This window comes from Ascaphus truei, chromosome 8 (genome assembly GCF_040206685.1).
Source record: "Ascaphus truei isolate aAscTru1 chromosome 8, aAscTru1.hap1, whole genome shotgun sequence".
Classification (NCBI taxonomy): Eukaryota; Metazoa; Chordata; class Amphibia; order Anura; family Ascaphidae; genus Ascaphus; species Ascaphus truei.
The window spans coordinates 12,396,566-12,413,159 of NC_134490.1; the positions used below are offsets into that span (position 1 = coordinate 12,396,566).

Sequence of the window (16,594 nt, forward strand, 5' to 3'; positions counted from 1 at the left end):
AAAAGGGGCCACTCGGATATTTGAAAAGTTGGGACGAGGAGTTAGCACATCTGTAATCACAGCCTGGAACACATTTCCACCTCCACAGGGGAAAGATGGAGGAGAAGTTGACTTTTTAACATTTGCAGTGTTTTATTGTTTATTGTTAAGCCTCAGCATATTAAGCTTAGCACAGACTACAATCAGAGTCTGCATCATGGATTTAAACTCGTACAGCAAGGATGACAATGTATGTGGTATGCATGTATATTGTTATTCCATTATTCAATAGTATGCAGCCTTTCAAATACAAGCTAAAGTCATAATTGTAGACAAGACAGAACAAAAAATGTCCATGGACGACACACAGGGCTGACATTGCCAGGGGATAAGTAGGGAGTTATACACAACGAATGCTGCCGTTACAGAAATACAAATATTACAAGAATGATCGTTTTTTAAAGACACTAAGCGGCTTATTCTATAAAATCAAAATACTGTAAATACAAATATAGAATAAAGTATCTATTGTCTAAATTTAGCATAGGTTGAACTTGATGGACATATGTCTTTTTTCAACCTCATCTACTATGTAACTATATGTGCTGAAGCAGCTGATCATGTCATTTTTGGTCGAAATTACCTATTGAAGTCAATATGCGCTTCAGTGCGTATAGAATAAGTCTCTAAGAATAATTATTTCATGAATGTTTCTCCAGAATACAGAAGGGAACTGAACATTTCACATTAAAATGTGTAGGATGCAAAACTCTGAAAGGAAGGTGCACATTTTTGTATTTGAAAGGAGACCTGCACCTTAACAAATGTCATAGCTGCAAAATGTAACATAGCAATTGGTGTCACCTGTGTATGTCATTAACTAATTCCTGCTGCGTTCACTTCAATCCCCTTGCAATCCCCTGGAATAATCGCAGTGCTAATTGTCTTAAAAATAAATAAAAAAAAGACAGACTACAAATCCCTGTTGTAAATGGGGGATTTCAAATGAAATTTACACATCTCATGTGACCTGATTCCAGCCAGTACATTTCAAAACAAATTAAACTGAATACAGTGATAAAAAAAGAAAGAAATGCCGTCATGAATCATACATATAGATGAAATACAGGACTCATCTTGTATCTCTAAAGCAAACAGCAGCTTGCTTTGACTGGCGGATTCAATCTGGGGTGAGCATTTGTCCGTTTCTGATTGAAGTTTGGCTAATGGAGTTTATTTTCAGACTTCTGAAATACAACCTGGGAATGTGCTGGAATGAGGCTGTCAAGTCCTAAATACAAAGGGAAATTAATACCTTGTTGTCCACTTTATACTTGTTACATCCTTCTACAAATCTACTCTCTTTAAATTAAATGCCACAAAGGCGCCTGTTATTTTATCCAAGTCATTATCTGTAGTTGGGGTTCTACAGTTAATTTGCTGCCTCTTTTTAAGATGTTTGATAGGGAAAAATCTAAATTGCATTTAGATGCACTAAATCTTACTCTGCACCATCCAGTTATCTAAGAAGAACATGCTAGAAGTGAGTGATGTTTATACCAATTCTACTGCCTCGTTGTGATTCTGTGGTTTAGTAGGTGACTATAACTTTTTTTTATCAAAGGCCGCTATCCTTGGAATGTAACATGTTGCCCTGAAAATGTTACTGCCTCTCTCTCTCTCTCTCTTCTACCCAGTCACCTTACTTTCCTTGTCACTGAGGTGAATGTTTCCTCCATAATAAGTAGAGATGGGCGAAACTGTCAGAATCCGTTTCCCGGATCTTTCCGAGCGTTCCATTCAAAATCCGTTCCGCGGTGTAAAATCCGTGGAACGGATTGTGCCAGTTTCAATCCGTGCGGATTATTCTAAAACTGACATTGGATACAATCCGCTGGTGAATTTTACCAATCCAATCCGCGGATTCCGCAATCAACTTAAAAAAATCCAAAACGTGGATTCAAATCCGCAGTTTGGATTCTTAAAATCCACTAGCAGATTAGATCGCCATTGTTAAAAAAGAAAAAAAATCCGGAAAAAGCGAATCAACGTTTTTTTTTAGATTGAACCGCCACGGATCCTGATCTGCCTCAAAAAATCCCCCAATTCTAATAATAAGTACCCACGGTAAATACAAATTTCAGATTTTTTTTAAAGTTATTTATTTGATCCTTTTTTTTTTTTGTGAGCTATATTTTGTCAGCATGCCCAGCACTGAAGTGATTAAACATGCAATGTCACAAACTTTGCTCACACGCTGGTTTTTTCCTTTAATAGGGATCATCCTGCAGGATTAATCATTATTGCGATTAAACTGCACCTGGGGCCAACCCAACACAAAACCATTATTTCAGGCACTGCAACAGTCTCCTCATTGTGGCTCTTTGAAACGCTATTTTCTTGCTGAGGAAATGCTTAAGTATATTTTCCATTTGACTTGATGTGCTTATTTCCACTCGCAGTTTTGAGAAATGTTTATGGCTTTTATGGATGGCCTGTTCAACTTGCTCAACTACATAAAAATGATAATTAGATCTCATTTCTGTGTGGATTTATAAATAGGGATATATGAATAAATGATGTGGCTACTGCACATATAGAATTTCAAATGTGATTGTTAGAAAAAAGAAAAAAGAAACATCAAATACATTACACACGACACCCTTTAAAGATGTTACATATAAATATTTTATATACTAGGGCAGGCCAACTCCAGTCCTCAAGGGCCACCAACAAGTCAGGTTTTCAAGATATCCCTGCTTCAGCACAGGTGGCTCAATCAGTGGCTCAGTCAAAGACAAAGTCAAAGATTGAGCCATCTGTGCTGAAGGGGGGATATCCTGATAATCTGACCTGTTGGTGGCCCTTGAGGACTGGAGTCGCCCTCCCCTAATTTAGGGTGTTGATCCTGAATAAACATGTTTATATTTGTTCTGTGTGCACCTGATATTTTATCTCCCTACTCATCCGCTTGCAGAATTGTAATACCGTAATAAAAATAATAATTGTTCCTTTCACCCCTATCTCTGTTGTAATATTTTATTTCTAATACCGATGTAATGACAATATTCATCCCAAACCGTGGCTGCATTGATGCTTCCATTATCTAATTGTAAAGCATTTTCTAACATCATATATTATACATATTTTATTAAAACTTCAAGCAATATATACAGTATGTAGCCTCCCTGTTCAGAGGGGACCTCTCTGGGACCAGACCATGCACCAGGATTGTGAGGACATCATTGCGGGGCTAGTTGGACCAGACGTGTTCTGAAGATGCTGGGGCTAGTCGGTGACACTGGCCGCCATGCTACTGGGTTTTTGGACAGGGCGTCGCGAGGAGGCAGATAAAAAGGCAACAGGGATTTTTATAACTACAGTAGCTTTCTTTTTAGCTTTATTGCAGAGGCTCTAACAGTGACAGGCACACACAGTAACTTGACATCCAACAGTAGTCTCACAGAAAACAATAACATTTACCCAACAGGATGTTCCCGACTCCTGCCTGGAGGGGTACTAGCTTTAGATATTAGGGGTTATCAAAAATGAGTCTTCCTCCAAAGCTTGGGCTAGGGTGAGCTTGTCATAGGTTGACATAATAGGGACTTTTCTTTAGGACTCTTAGTTACTCACTAGTTACCTGCTTCCTGTCCACCCGATGTACAGTATAGCCAGTCTTTTGGCCAGCTTGCCCTTGACTACCCCAAAGGGGTATAGCTCTTAGCTTTTATATTCTGGGACCTAATTCAGGCCCCCATTTGCTGACAGTAGCTACAGTACAGGAAGAGGCAATGTCCACATTTACTAACTTAATCCTTTAGGGACAAATATAGATGGCTATGTATGTTCCTCTGTCCATGATAAAATAATAAATAAATTGAGTTTGAAAATGTTATTACTGCAGCCTACTAATGGACCTGGCAGATTTCAAACAGTTATTATAAATAATGCTAGCAAACAATTGCTCCATAATGTAAGTACAATTAAAATGATTGTTTGGAATACACAGTTCACTTTAATTGAACAGAACTCACCTAAAAAGCTGAGAAATGAAGAGACTATAAAATAATAATTGTCCAATCTACTGACACCGCTTTCTTTAGAAATCTATTCAAATTTCTTGCTATGAAATACTGACAAAGAACAAAGGGCTTATTTAACCCTTTGGGTTCCCAAGACGCAATCATGGGGTCTGGCACCCCAGGAAGTACTGTAGTAGCTACGTCATGCACACAAAATGCTTTATTTTTCATATTAGATGGCGTTACTATGAAGTGTAGGGTGCAATCTGAATTGAAATGTTGGGGAGGAATCCTCTTCCGTTTACGGGTTAAGGGTCACACTGGTCATGTGATAGTGTGGTGTCACGGCCCATCCGGCACTCAAAGGGTTGATATACTCCATGCTGTAATACTAAATGTTTTACAGGCAAGTAGAGAGTCCCTTATATTCCACGTGGAGAGATACCTGTGAACACACCTGAGATACATTGAAAATAGGCTCATTTAAACCTGCACATTGTATTGAAATGATTTTGACTATGAAACAGGCACTTTGTAATCGGTACCCAAATATTTTAGTTTAAATGGTTATTATCCCATCTACAAATGAGGTCGAAAATATTGCTTTGTTTTACTTAATGGCATGTTTGGAATGTTGATCAGTGTTGATTTAATGGTGATCTCTTTATAATAATAATCCTGAGTTCTGCATCTATGCAGCATTTATTTTGTCCTCCCAAAGCCTTGAATGCATTCCAGCTTTAAAAAAAAAAAAAATGTTTTATAGTCAGGGACACTGCAAGAGCAGCAATCACTGCACTGGATATTATACAGTTCCAATATAGCTGATTCTGTAATCATAGGCTGTATTTATACTGACATCTGTTATATTGCCTTTACAGAGCTGGCTCGAGCGAAAACAATTCACCACGAAAAAGCATTGATCCAACACGGTTTTGTAAAGATGCATTCTTTTTTACTTGTGGTATAAGAATTAGAGATGGCTAATCCGCTCAAATCCATCTCCCGGATTTTCTTGCATCTTCAGCCCCAAATCCGTTTTGCAGTGTAAAATCCGCAAACGGATTTGGTCGGTTTTAATCCTCGCGGATTTATCAAAATCCGCCATTGGATACAACCCGTGGGCGGATTTGTAAAAGTCTTAAGAATCCGCCAACGGATTCCTGGATCCGCGGATTGGATTCTACAAATCCTTCCACGGGTAGCGGAATTCGCAGAGTGTATTGGTAATAATAATACAAAATCCGGAAAAATGCGGATCGCTTTTTAGAGAATGATCCGCTGAAATCCGCAGACCAAAAGTAACCGGCCAATCCGCTGCAGATCCAAATTCGCCCAAAAAAGTCACCCATCTCTAGAAGAAAGCCTTTAAAAAAAAAGTAGACGATATTGTAACATTTACGATAGATGCATCAATTATATATAATTCTGTCCTTATTATATCCGTATATTATATTATTATTTATACTTCTGTCCTTATTATATACTTATATTATATTATTATATATACTTCTGTCCTTTACCTTTTGCACCAAACGTATTAAACTTATCTTCAGTTTAGTACTGTATGTGATATTTAATAAAACTATATTTATTTATATACAGTATACATAATAGTATAATTTGACGCAAGAAACTTGGTTTTAAAATGCCATGAGATTGATGCCTAACATTTTCATCTCACTGTCAAATATTTGTGCCCAAACTTCTTCTATTGCTTCATCTATTCAATGAAAAACTCCTTGATGCACTGCAGGCAGTTTCATTCATTGAAATAAGCCCCACATATAATAACCCTTAAAACATGTGTTGTCTTCAGGTCCCATGTAATGCCAATATCTTCCTGTATTGACCCGTTGTCCTGCCACCTATGTGGCCACATTCCTGCAGGACGTGATTTCTCTCCTGTGTGCTCGCTCAATCTCTTTCTCCGTCCGAAGACGTTACCGGAAGGGCAGGGTCCTCCCCTTCTGTTTACTTTGCAGTCGATTGCGAATGCCCCCATAGAAAACCTGATGACGGCCAGCGTAAGTCATAATTGCCTCTAGTGTGCCACTCTTCAGGACCAACACTCTATGTCTACAGGGCACTGAGAAGTCAATCTCTTTGGCTAAGGATGAGAGCGTTACTAGTTTGCCAAAACAGCAAAAGTGGATAATTACTGTGCCAGCATTTACAGGAGACTACAAGCAGATATAGATTCTAAAAACATTGAGTTTTGACACAACCACGTACAAAACCCAAAAAGGGTTTAGTACTAAAAAGATAACACAGGATGAAGTGTCCACCCCTATTTTTTTTTTATATAAATGGAATTCGGTTTTTAGTGATTTACACCTTTTTATAAGTGGACACTGTTTTTTTTCAGGTAATTTATTTTAGTTAAATGCCAAAGCTTGACATTAATATTGTCTGTTCTACACCAGACAAGAGGTTGAGGTCAGCAAATCAAGCAAAGTTATATTACGCTGGTTGGTCTAACTATGTCCTAGCCTTGTTGTTGTACTGTAGTATAAATAAGAATACAATCTATTTATTTTAAGAGCAGAATACAATATTAGGTTGATACAAATATCAGCATGTACGGAATAAAAATGTGTATGTAAACACAGAAAACAATCCTGTATTTAAAAAAAATTATAAATAAAAACTGAAACACTGGATAGGTTTAGATAACAATGTGCTATTTGTATCAGCCTATAGCAGAAAAGTTCTCAGTTGTCTGTTAGCAAACACCATACAGATATGGTGCAATACAAGTTCCCCCCGAGTGTCACTTAGAGTGGGTAAACCTCGGCCCAAGAGTGGCCGTGATTGTAGGCAAGCATGAGCACGGCCCAGCGCAGGGGAATTTCCCATAAGGATTAACGCAGTGGGAGCCCTGCTTCTGAATGGGACTCCTTCTGTGTTAATCCTATCAGGACGCTACTAGTATGTAAGCACTGCGCAGAGAGAGCAGAGAGAAGCGTCCCTCTCCCTGTGTCTCCCCGCACAGCTCTTACAGCAGAGAGATCAGAGAGAAGTGGTCCCTCTCTCTGTGTGTCCCCCGCACAGCTCTTAAAGCAGAGAGGGCAGAGAGAAGTGGTCCCTCTCTCTGTGTGTTTCCACATAGCTCTTACAGCATAGAGAGCAGAGGGAAGCGGCCCCTCTCTCTGTGTCTCCCTTGCAGCTCTTACTGCAGAGAGAGCAGAGAGAAGCGGTCCCTCTCTCTGTGTCTCACTGCACAGCTCTTACAGCCAATCTTGCTATTTGTATTATAAGTTTTAGTACATAGTACACATTAAAACTTGCAGGAAGCAGGGGGGTTCCTACTGTATGTACTTAAAAGCCGAGCTTCATTAACCCCCCACCACCACACACAGTAATGGGCAAGAGTCCTAGTAGAGTGAAAAGAGAGGCTGTCCTGCGCTCCATTATGGGTTCAAGGAAAATCTGCAAGGATCCTCACTAGGACCGGGGGGAGTGTGTTAAAGTCAATGAAGACACCCTGCTGTGTCTTATGCAGGGAGCAATTCCCACGGAAGGAATGGGGTAGGTAGTAATTGGAGGTAAAGAATGTCCTCTTACCCCTCCATGTAAACCCTGTGTTGTCTCTCCTCTGTTTGGAACGATGCAGAGTGATTATGTCGAGAGAGCTGATGTTCGTGGTCTATGAGAGTAAGGAAATCCTGTCTTACCTCTCTTCTTGAGCTCTGTATCAGTCTCCTTCTCCCGTCTTCCTCGATCACACTGCACGTCCACAGTGGAAACTCCTCCTACTCCCCTCCTTGGGTGCCACCGAAGACAAAGTATACACAATAGCAATGGCAGTTGCTCCGGGGCACACACACACGATCCGGGTGGTCCTCTGGCAAGTTGAAAAAACTGGGATTCCCAAAAATAGTGACAAATGATGGGCTTTACGGATACATACAAAAAATGGTGAACGGACTAATCCTCCCACGTGTTTCAGGCAAAGTATGCCCCTTGTAGCCAGATATGGCTAATATGGCTTTTGTCCATTCAAAAACAATCAGGTCCGGGACCCCCTGCTTCCTGAGGTAAAGGCCTCCGCATCGGGTGCCGGTATCTTCTGCAAGTTTAAATGTCCCAGTCACGAGCTCCGTGACGCGGGACACTTAAACTTTCAGGAGATACCGGCACCCGATACAGAGGCCTGTACCTCGGGAAGCAGGGGGTCCCCAAACCTAAAATCAATGCAGTTCAGCTCTGGAGACCCTCTGCTTCAATCCTATGTACAAAAAATAATAATACAATAGTGAGATCGCCTGTAAGAGCTGTGCAGGGGGGATACAGAGAGAGGGACCGCTTCTCTCTGCTCTCTCTGCTCTCTCTGCTGTAAGACCTGTGCGGGGAGACGCAGAGGGAGGGACCGCTTCTCTCTGCTGTAAGACCTGTGCGGGAGGGACACAGAGAGAGGGACCGCTTCTCTCTGATCTCTCTGCGCAGCTCTTCCAGACTCATGCAGCCCAGTTGGGTTAACACAGCGGGAGTCCCATTCAGAAGTAGGAACCTGCGCTGTGTTAATCCCTTCAGGGCAAACAGTGCACTGGGTTTTGGGCATGGGAAAGCTGCAATCGGGCCACGGGAAAGGTTCTGTTCAGCAGCAGTTTCCTTGCGCCCAAAATGAACGTTAATAACATTGCATCCGTACATTGGCTTTTTTATGTTGTGTTTAATTATACTGTTAATTAGACTTAGCACAATGTTCTTTTAGTGAAAAATTGCTAACTATGTCAAGTTCATCACCACAGTACAGTATGGGCAATTCTGTATGCTTAACATACCTCCAGGGGGTTATTTGAATTTCATTTCTAGAGATACTTGCTCTGACAGAACAATTGTTATTCTAAAGGAGAAACATTAAACACAACTTAATTATGAGAAAAACGATGTTTGTTTTGCAAATCCTATGAGCCAGCACTGGTATTTTCCCGATATGATTTGCCATTTAATTCAATATAAATTACCTTTTTTAACCCCTTCATTGAAAGCGTTAAAAACACAGCAGAAATAAGAGTAATTATAGAAGACCTTTGGTGAGTTACTTTGGATTGCAATGGCAGGGTCTTCTGCCTCCAAATTGTATGTACAGCCATGGGTACACTAAAGTGGTATATGAGAAAAAAATATATCATTCCTCATTGTGAGATGTGCACATTTTTTGCAAAAATAGGCAAATTAGGACTTTTACAAAATTGGCAATATTCACAGAAATTCTCCTGTACTGTTTAGAAAGAGAGAGAATTTACTGTATGTTGCCATTTTCATAAAATACATACTGCGGTATTTACAACATTTGCAAAAAATGCACCTGCACGGTTGAGAGAGAGGGAGACAGTTTGTTAATAAATGTCTTCCCCCCTTTCCTCCCCCCCCCCCAACCGCCCAATATTTACATTTTGCTAGTGAAAAGGTGAACTCCATCGGACTATCAGAGTGAGATTGTGCGCAAAAACGTTTGTGAATATCAAAAAATCTTAAGAATTTGGCAAAAGGATTTGTGAACCGAACTCGGACCAATTTGCACATCTGTGTCCTCACTGCTATCTTGTAAAACATCAGGAGACATAGAAAAGGGGGAAATAGCAGGTTATTGCTATGACATGTAACTCTCCCTGGCCGTCTTGTAGGGATGTCACATAGGTGTTCTTAAATATTGGCTACTCAGGATACGTTACCTTATCCACGGTGCTGGTCCGCGCAGGCTGGGTGTACAGTATATGCAGGTGAAAAATTGGCGTTTTTTCTTGAACTGGGGTGGGGGCCACATTGTTACCTTCTTAAGTGACTATATCTTATTGAGTCCATGCATCTCTAAACTTGTAGGGTCTCAGCTTGGGCTACCCTTACTCATTGTAGTTGAGCGAGCATCCTCCCTGTACGCTGCCCTGCTCACATCACTTGCAGCACTCTTATGCTGAGGTGGCAGGGGATGTCTCTGTAGCCATTGACTACACATCATTCCCTTGGGCTCCTTATCCAGGTACTGTATAATGGGCTTACTATCATTGTTACTCCAACTGAGTCGCAGGGCTATGGTTAGTGCAACCCCAAAGGGACACAGGCATGGACCTTACTTCCGGGGCATGTCCCTGACTACAAAATAATCAAACAGGGTACATCTATTCCGCTAATAGGAACCTATTTACATAACTTAACTCTGAGGCTCCTCCAAATGTCACTCCTTCCTGGAACCTGAGTTTCAGAAGCTTCTCCCTATTTATACCCACAGTTTGATGTCACTGTCCCCAGGCAGAACGTGGGAGGGGCTTAACTTCTGCTGTGTCACCACGGGAAAGGGGCTTTACTCTGTGTGAGCCCACACAGTTAACCCATTAAAGTCGTAGTAATCCCTAAGGGGAATTACATACATAACAGAACTCAGGAAGGTTTGTAGTCATAATACAGTGCCATAAATGAAAGATACTGTCGCCTGACCCCAAAGGAGCAGGTTCCCCTAATCCTCTGTTTTTTATACAGTATAATGGTGAAGCAGGGGTTCCCCAGAGCTGTACCAAGAGGATTTCAGCTATGGGGACCTCCTGGTTCCAGAGATATATGTACAGGGGAAGGTGGTTTCGGTTACTTCCTTGTATTTAAATCCCTGCATCATGCTGGGCAATAAGAAGCCGCAACTGACAATGTCACGTTTTCCTATTGGCCCATGTAACATGGGACATTTAATGCCCTCTGAAAGGGATGCTACTAGTGGAGACCTTCCCCTGTAAGTGTCTCAGAAACTATGGGGTCCACAGAGCTAAAATTAACACGTGTTAGCTCTGGAGACCCCCTGCTTCCACCCATGTAAAGAGGGAGAGGAGAAAAAAATAACTCAAGCAGGGAGTCTCATTGTATAACAATGTATTGTCAGTGGTTTGCCAATGCCAAGTAGCTAATGAGTTGCTGTGGAGGGGTTACATTACTGCTTTCAGCCAGTGATTACTTGCTGTTGTTGCCTCCACCCATACACCCAGAAAAATGTTTGTTTTTTTATTCTGTGTTTTCCATACAGTATGTTCTCAGGAACTTTGCAAAAGCACGCGTATGAATAGTTCAACGGCTACTGTGCTAGACTATGAAGCAGATGGAATAACCTCAAACCAGCCATTATTTAGTTCTCTAGATCTTCCATAATGTGTACAGTAAACACATTTTTCTTCCTCTCATACATTCTGATTCATGTTTCCTTGGCAGACCAGATTAAAGCCAGCTGAGAGCTGGCAATTGACTTGATGCATTACTAGAGGACAGGTTATGGTACAACTGATACATACGGTATCATTCTAAAATGTACTGTAGCTTGAAGAAGTAATCCATAACTCCTCCTACTGCTTCATATAAACAATGTAACAAATCTTTGTACCACAAAAGGCACAAGAAAAGCAAAATGTATGCACACTGATTAATAGATGTTTATAGAGGCACATTTAAAATGACTCTCTCAGGGTCAATTTAGTGGCAATTCTGGGAGCTTCATATGCAGCCCCGCTGAGAGTACAATGTGTTGTATAAATAATACATATAAACCATCTCAACAGAGCAGAATGTCGTAAAATAAAATGCAAATCTGACAGTGACATGGTTAAATAGTGTAAATGATGTTTACTCCTGCAGTGTTCTGTATAGAACATCATAAAGGAAACATACATCTCATTTGCTTGCATATAATTGCATTGTTCCCAGTCCCCCATAAGGTAAATTGGTTGACTGCTGAGCATCTGACTAAGGCCACTTAAAATGCTGCTCACACTTCCCTGACACATTCTGCGGCCTTCAAGCAATCTACAGTGGCAAAGACAACTACAAATAGTATCAGAGGGAAGAACAGCTACAGACCTCTGGCACATGCACCAAGTTACAAATTGATTACACAAAAAGACACAGTGCCTGTTTTTACATCATATTCTCCTATAAACTGCCCAGGAGTGTTACACAGACAGCTGTGTACAGAACTTGCATTTATGTATGTACAGTACAGCACACATGTCAATATTTGACTCGATCTCAAAGGGAGTTATTATACAGGTCTAAGAACCATCCCTTTTGGATCAAATCACACCCCTCAGTGCTCCCTCTCTTCTCCACAATTTATTGTACTCCACTGCTGCCCTCTCTTCTCCCTGATTTACTCCACAGCTCCACTCTCTTCTCCCCCATGCACGACACTGCTTTAATATCTTCTTCCCGATTTACTCCACTGCTCCCTTATCTTCTTTCCCATGCACGACACTGCTCCCCGATTTACTCCACTGCTCCCCTCTTCTTTCCCATGCACGCCACTGCTCCACTCTCTTCTCCTCGATTTACTCCACTTCTCCCCTATCTTCTTCCCCATGCACGCCACTGCTCCCCTCTCTTCTCCCCGATTTACTCCACTTTTCCCCTCTCTTCATTCCCATGCACACCACTGCTCTCCTCTCTTCTCCCCGATTTACTCCACTGCTCCCCTCTCTTCTCCCCGATTTACTCCACTGCTCCACAATCTTCTTCCCCATGCACGCCACTGCTCCCCTCTCTTCTCCTCGATTTACTCACTGCTCCCATCTCTTCTCCCCGATTTACTCCACTTCTCCTCTCTCTTCTTCCCCATGCACGCCACTGCTCCCCTCTCTTCTCCTCGATTTACTCCACTGCTCCCATCTCTTCTCCCCGATTTACTCCACTTTTCCCCTCTCTTCATTCCCATGCACACCACTGCTCTCCTCTCTTCTCCCCGATTTACTCCACTGCTCCCCTCTCTTCTCCCCGATTTACTCCACTGCTCCCCAATCTTCTTCCCCATGCACGCCACTGCTCCCCTCTCTTCTCCTCGATTTACTCCACTGCTCCCATCTCTTCTCCCCGATTTACTCCACTTCTCCTCTCTCTTCTTCCCCATGCACGCCACTGCTCCCCTCTCTTCTCCTCGATTTACTCCACTGCTCCCATCTCTTCTCCCCGATTTACTCCACTTCTCCTCTCTCTTCTTTCCCATGCACAACACTGCTCTCCTCTCTTCTCCCCAATTTAATCCACTGCTCCACTCTCTTCTCCCCCATGCAAGCCACTGCTCCCCTCTTCTCCACGATTTACTCCACTGCTCCCCTCTCTTCTTTCCCGTGCACAACACTGCTCTCCTCTCTTCTCCCCAATTTACTTCACTGCTCCCCTCTCTTCTCACTGATTCACTCCAGTCCTCCCCTCTCTTCTCCCTCATGCACTTTCAAAAGCAGATAAGGGGCATACATATGTTCCCCCTACTAATGGACTGTGAGCCGGATTGGGGGTTTGATCCATTGGGTTCAGTAAAGGACACAAACTATAGTTGCTTATGGTATGTTTGACTGACTTCTCTTTAAGATACTGGGATTTAAAAACAATAGTAATAATTTGTAAAGTATAACTGGCTTCTCTCCATCATTATATACCGTTTATAGGGCGTTGATGTAGGAACACTGGTTTATGGCAGAGCACCTAAACCAAGGAAATTGTGGGGTTTTTTTCTAGAATATTTTTTTATGATGTGTACAAGTTGTTTTCACAAACTGTGACTGCAACACACACATACATTCACATGCATACACTCACTCATACCTCAAAGCTACACTAACAATGTACTGTATATCCGGGTTCAGACACACCCATAGGCAGACAAACACAGGGTGACACAAATACACAGACACACAGGTAGACACAAGCACATAAAGATACACAAAAACAAACACAGGCAGACACAAAGAGATGCAGATATACACAAGCACACGCAGATACACAGAAAAACACAGGTACTGTAGACATAAACACACAAAAGACACACAGGTAGACAAACAGAGAGAGACAAACAAGCAGACACAGGCACACACTCAGATACACACAGACAAACAGACAAACAGAAAGAGACATTCAAACAGACACAGACAGGCAGACACACACAAGCTGACACAAACATACAGGAAACACCGCTGATTTTCGTAGCCCCATACTTTGGTTAGCATGTAGCCCCATACCTGACCCCCATGTAAACCTGGTAATACTTACTGCCACTCCTGAGTTGACTCAGTGAGCACTCTCGTCTGAAAAATCCTGAGTCCATTTTAGGAGGACACCCTCAGGCCCACTACACCTGGCCCGTACCCAAGACCTCACATGAACCACCATTAGCATTTTCCCAATCTCGCCACTTGGGCAAAACAAACCAGTCTGTTCTCCTCCAGCTGTGACAATAATATATCCCACCATTTTTAAAACAAAATATTTTTTGCTTCTTAAAAACTTTTTTCCTGCAAAATTTTTTTTCTCTTTTCTGTTTCTTATCTTTTGTTTCTTAGTTTAAACAAAAAAAATGATAACATATGCATCACAATATGACACCCACATCCCCCATTTTTTATCTAGGGAGGGTGGGATCCTTTCTGCCTCTTATCAAAAAGAGAAAGAGGGCAAGTGTGATGCTGATCTCCCTTAAATGAACTCCCTCATTGTCCCACTTCTTCCTCTGACCTCCCAAACACCTTAACCCCTTCACATCCAGGGCCACTGGTCATAACGGTCTTCCCTTAGGCTGTCAGAGTTAAAAGTAAATGGACTTCTAATGAGATGAAAAGAGTTTTATCCAAACCCATTCACATAAAAGCCTTTGAGCTCTCCTGGCTGTTTTGTGATTAAGATGGGATCTCTGCCTGATTTGCTGAGTTACACTTTGTTGATTTTAGTTTGATTGGGGTGACTATCTGAAGGTTCAGACACAAGATTGTCTTCTAACAGGACTATTTGAGTACAGCTCCACAGAATGGTTGTCAATCTGCATACACACGTCAATTAAATGGAGGTATATTTATTTGTGTGGGTTAGAGCAGAGGTCCATTGGTTCAAAAATGACTAGGGCTCAAATGCCCAATATATATATATGTACCCCACCCGACATGAGATTGGGGGGTACACTCCTTCTGGTCACTCTGAGTGGTCTGGGTGCTGTGACCTGCTGGTAAACAGGAGGGCTGAGTGCTCCGCGGTGTTGTGGGGAGAGCCCAGGACAGGGACAGGAGATGTGGTGTGGGACAGGTTACCTTGTTCTCTCAGGGTGCACAGTGCCTCCAGCCAGCAGGGATTGCCTGGGGTCTCCAGGGGAGAGACCCCCACTGATACTCCATTCTCCATACACAGGAACAGGGACACACACAGCAGCTTCTTTTCTGTGGATCTTTATTCAGCATGGGTGTGCAGACAGCATACAGCATGATATCACAGCATGGTATAATCTCTGCCTCTCTGCTCATGGCAGCTTGAATTCCCCCCCTCCTTACCCAGGTGGGGCAAGAGGGGGAGACCTCTTCTTAGCTTCTTATCTCTCTCAGCTCTCTCTCTAGACTCTCTGATCACTAACTGAATTTGGGAATATGTCTCAATTTGAATATCCTCAGGGAGTGTCTCTAGCTTTGAATCATTACAACTCAAAGCTGGATACCGATTGGCTCACACACAAATTAGGGGGCGGCCCAACCCATATCCACCCTTTGGATTAACACATTCGAATGTTGCTTAGGTCTGCCCCTGAATATTGCTACATACTAAGAGCTGAAATGCAAAACAGACCAACTGAAAGAATTAACCTTTCCACTGCCTGTTCTAACAGGACTGACAGAGAAAAGGCCCAGAAGAATACATAGCTGCCGAAGGCCAGGCTATATACTCCCTCTGGTAAAACTCCAACCGTCCCGGCTTGGACTACAGCAGGTAGAACCCTTACCATACTGTGCAACACCTGTGAATTTACATGAGCTGAAATGCATTACCTCCTATACATTCCAACATAACATAACGGCATACACTGCATTACACAGATACATTGCAATACAGGAATGAATAGAACCATTTCTACTACTACAGCAGTAAGTGCCAGATGGGCCTGGGGGTCAAGGGTCGCACCATGGGACTGGTGATGGATGGGGAATGCGGGGCAGAAGGGGCAGATGACTCAGGGACTGGGGCCTCCGGTGACAAGGGGCCAGCACCAAAGTCTCAAGGGGCACGTTGTGGGAACTCTCCCCCGGAGGAGCAATGGCACAGTCCTGGGTCAAGTTCATTTTGCTCCTCCCTCTGCTCTCAAGGCAGCGGGCTTCAGCCAGCGCCTGGGCCTGAAGGGCCTCCCGGGACTTCTTCCGCTCCCTGCATGTCAGGAGGAAAGGATCAACCGGAAGGGTAGTACTCACCGGAGCGGCCTGGATCTCTCTGGAGCTCACCCGGCCGGGCGACTTGGCGGCCATCTTAGCTCCCAGTGGTGGAGTAGCAACGGTAGTCGATGCAGTCATCATGGGTGGTGCCAGCCGGCACTTCTCCTGCTGACGCCACAGATACAGCTCCGCAGCTTTCTGGGCTTGATCCCAGCGGGGATCTGTAGACAGAACAAGCAGCTCATCGCCATCTGTAGCAGCAGGGCGGATCCCAGCAGCATTGGGTACGGTGGAGGTAATGGTAGAGACCTCAATGATGTCATCAGCCTCTGTGCTGCTGACAGGCTTCTCAGCACACAAGCCCATTCTCTCATAATGGAGCTAGCAAGGCAGCCTGGTAGACACAACCACCAGTGTTTAAAGTGGAAGTGCATCTGG

General features: G+C 42.9%; 1 protein-coding gene across 2 annotated transcripts in view; it reads left to right on the plus strand.

Annotated features, from left to right (window-relative positions):
* The window catches only part of GRID1 (glutamate ionotropic receptor delta type subunit 1), a 661,414-nt gene that overhangs the window by 388,082 nt on the left and 256,738 nt on the right, over positions 1-16,594 (plus strand). The gene's annotated exons all lie outside the window — the stretch shown is intronic.